This window comes from Lepidothrix coronata, unplaced genomic scaffold (genome assembly GCF_001604755.1).
Source record: "Lepidothrix coronata isolate B3197 unplaced genomic scaffold, Lepidothrix_coronata-1.0 Scaffold1, whole genome shotgun sequence".
Lineage (NCBI taxonomy): Eukaryota > Metazoa > Chordata > Aves > Passeriformes > Pipridae > Lepidothrix > Lepidothrix coronata.
Genome location: NW_016690181.1, coordinates 13,029,051 through 13,033,132, shown reverse-complemented (window position 1 = coordinate 13,033,132; position 4,082 = coordinate 13,029,051).

Genomic DNA, 4,082 nt, shown 5'->3' with positions numbered 1-4,082 from the left:
AACACATCAGTTCAGCTGTGGCTTTTTCTAGGCAATCTTTGACAAACTCAAAGGAAAGAGAATTGCCCACTCCCTGGGTATCTGGGAAAGACATTTTTCCTAATGTCTAATCTGAATTTCCCAAGCTGTGGCTTGTGCCTGTTGTTCCTCATGGTATCTACTGCCAGTACCAGCAGGAGTCCAGATGCATTATCTCTGGAGCTGCCCTTCAACTAGTTGAAGATGACTGTTAGATCATCCCAGCCTCCTCTTTGCCAGGCTGAACAAGCCAACTTCCTTCCACCTCTTTCAATATTAGGTACTCTAGAACCCTGAACTTCTTGGTAGCTCTCCCTTGGGTCCTATCCAGTCTGTCTACACATCTCTTGAACTGGGAGTCCCAACACTGGGTCAGCCTCACCAGCACCAAGCAAAGGGGAAGGACATCTTCTCTGAACATCCTTGTCATGCTCCTCCTCAAAAGCCCCACTGCATGGTTTGCCTTATCCCCGAGGAAGTACACCCTTGGCTCACACAGCATCGCTGTCATCCATGGTCCTCACACTGTGGGTGCTACACATCCAGTTGGGCCCCAGCCAGCTTTGGTGCAAGTCGATATTCTGCCCCAGGCTTGGGGCAAACTTGCCACTTTCATCTTGTTGAAAACCTTGATGTTTTGGCTGATCCAGCTCTGACATTTCATGCAGACCTTCCAGCCTGAGGCTCCATCGCTGACTGTGTCAGCCAGTCCCTCTAACATAGTAACACCTCCTTTCAGAAACAGAGGCTTGACTCACCATGAAGGCTGACACAGACACATCAAAACAGAGACATGCACAAGTGTTTGCTGGCTCGGATCTGGAATGGTTGACAGAGCTTTAGTTTTCCTACCAAGTCTAGGGAGAGTGAACTGTAAGATATCTGAGCACACCTTTTTATTCAACATACCATCACCAAGCCCTGGGATTTGCTGAAGGTTGCCAGGCTCTGCTTCCTGAGAAAGGAGGGGGAAGACCAAAGGTTAAGTCTTTCACTGGGTGTAGATACCATATCACTGGAGACTGCACAGAAACAACCTTACACAAACTCAGACACAGCATGAGTAAAAAAGCACCTTAAAGAACAACTTACCTACAGCAATACCAGCACTCAAACAGATCCAACTCAGATCCTGGACCCCAGGATGTGTAGTTGTTAGCGAAGAAGGAAGATTACCTAGCATGTATCCCAGTTTAGCAAAGGATCAGTGCTTGACATTTAGTTTATCTCAGAGTGAAACAATGGGTTTGCCTGCACTTTGAATGTCCTTCAGCACAGTACCAATATTATCACTCCCTCATTTGCACTGGATAGGCACAATGTACAAATTACCAGCATTGAATAGAAGAGTAAAATTAATGACAGAACTCTGTTTATGGAGGTTTTGAGACAACCAAAAAGGAAAGTCATGCAAATGCAATGTGAAACACTGCATACAGGAAACCTTGCTGACTTGGACTTGAAAAGCGTCAATATTTTGACTGGTAAATTTGTCTCAGCAGCAACTGAAAACAGATACCAGCAAGGCGACCAAGAGAAGCAATGACTTGCAGATGCAGCCACTCTTCACCAAATATGAGCCTCGTCCTGACAGGGCATGCAGTGCAGACAGCTAACCAGACACATGCTCTCGCTTGGATTTAGCTTCTTTTTACTGGTATTGGCAAGGCAAGTGGAGTAAAAAACCCCAGAGTTTCATTTCCAGTCTTTGGGGCAAAAGACACAGTTCTAAAAAGTAGGAAACTGAACTTGGTGCCTGGTGTGGAGGTGTCCATGGAGAATAAGCTACGATCATCAGACTTGGTTCCTGTACATCTTTGGATGCTGCTTGGGGGCTCAGTACCCTAGCCCGCTCCTTAGCATCCCAGGTCAGGCTGCAAGTAAGAAAGTGCCCTGGGTCCAGCTAAATGATCCTCTTCTTGCAATAGTCTGTTTGGGCAGGACCATTTACGTCCCCATCCCTGCATTTTGGCACAGACAGGACAAAGGCAAGAGGGTGGGAGTGTTAAGCCACCTTTACAAGCCATGAGCCAAGTCATGCAGATGCTGCCCTGGCCCCAAGGATTCAGGGATGCAGCTGTATTCTCCAAACTTGGCCAAGATGTTGGCAACCTCAAATCATCTCAGTATCCTCTCACAAGGTCTTCTCCACAGGAACTTGGACTTTCCTGACTTTCAGAACCCGATTTTTGAAACCTTGCCCCATGAATCAGTCAATCTAAAGGCTAAATGTGGCAGCAGGAGCACTGATGGAAATATAGCCAGTGTGATTGACACAAGGCAGATCCTCCTCCTCCCCTGTGTGAGAAGTCTGACTGAAAATGTCTGCAGGAGCCTAAGTATGATGGAGATTAACTGTATTTCCAGCTACACTCTGCTGAACATCATGTTTGCAGCATCCAGCTCGACACCAGTTCATTTATACCTGCAGTGATAATGCACCATTAATGACAGATGGCATAAGCTGGCACTGCATTTTTATCTAAAGACTCCTTCTGGCTCAATTATAGACTACACCACAGGCAGCACTTGGTCACTGACAAGCCATCTTTGAAAAAGAAAAATAATTTTAAAACTGGGGAGGAACAGGTTATGAAGAGGAAATTAATTTACTCGGGTAGGATAAATAAACTTTAAATGGACAGATATTTCAGGGAGACTATGATAAAAGCAAGCAAGGAGATAAATGTCTTGTGATAAAATTGCAGATTAGGCCATTAGCTATGCATTAAGCCTTGATACTTATTCTCAACATTTTTGGAGCATTTACAGTTGCCTTCCCTGGCATATCTTTTCTGAGGCCTATTTTTCTGGTGATCTCTGAAAAAAAAACAGAGTGGGAAACCTGAGAACATCTTTAAAAATTTTCATAAAGGTTTATTGTTTATGTTACTTAGGTAGAAATCTTTTTTTTAAATTACTGGAAATGGGAAGCAAGGCCAGCAAATGCACAGGGAGGGGGAAATCCACCCACATCAATACCAGAAGTTGAAAATGTTGGTTGAAAAAGGATAAACTGTGGGGAAATAACTCTTGAATCCTTCTCCAAATTTGTATTTTTAGACAGAGGAAGCTTAACATGATCTGGAGGAACATGAGGTACCCTGGGTAGGATTATGCTGTCTACAGAGGGTCAAAACAAGCCTTATAGCCTCAAAAGAGCCTTCAAGAGGGATGGAAGTGCAGATGTACTGCCCAGCAATGAAGGGCACCTCTCAGGCCTCAAATCCTCTATGAATCTGAGCTAACAGGTCTCTTCAGCTAAGCAAAAAATCAGTGGGATGACCCAAATCCTGCTCCAATGTAGATCAGTCACAAATCCTTGCCCTTGTGGGTATACATCCATACCCATGGCAAGCACGAGAGCTGGCTGGGAATGCCAGGGAGGCAATCACTGCCTCTTGCATTCAGCAGAACTTTCATTTCTCCTTGCAAAGAGAAACTGCATTTCCATGGGCTGTGTGCTGGGGGTGCCACGAGGGACATGAGATGAATAGTTACGAGTATACTTCTTCTCTCTGCCCAAGGAGCAGTAAAGATAACCCTTCCTCTCTTCAAAAGAACATCACGAGGCCACCACATGAAAAACAGTGAGGCATGCAGATATTCAGACAAGGAGGGACATAAAAACCCTTTATGGATACACAGTCCTCAGGGAGCTATTGTCCTAGGGATGTTTCTTAAACTCTGTAATATGAGAAAGGAAATGGAAGAAATATCTTGAAGTGATTCCTCAATAGTGGGAATGCTGAATTGCTGTAATGAGGGAAACTACTCAACACCAGTCATGGTCATTGGGAGCCATCAAACTGCAGGATCTGGCCTGATCCTTCTCTTCTCCCAACCCTAAGACTAAGGGAACAGGCCTCATTTATATTCTGGTGAAAGATTTATACAGTTAAGCAAATAAGAGCATAAATGGCCCAGTATTGCCAAAATTATATCCCATGTTTGTTGACTGATTTATTCCTTTGTCTAATTGTGTTCATGAAAAAAGCAGCCCACTAATGAATGGAAAAAGACTCCACATGGCCAGCAAAAAAAAAAAAAAAAAAAAAAAAAAA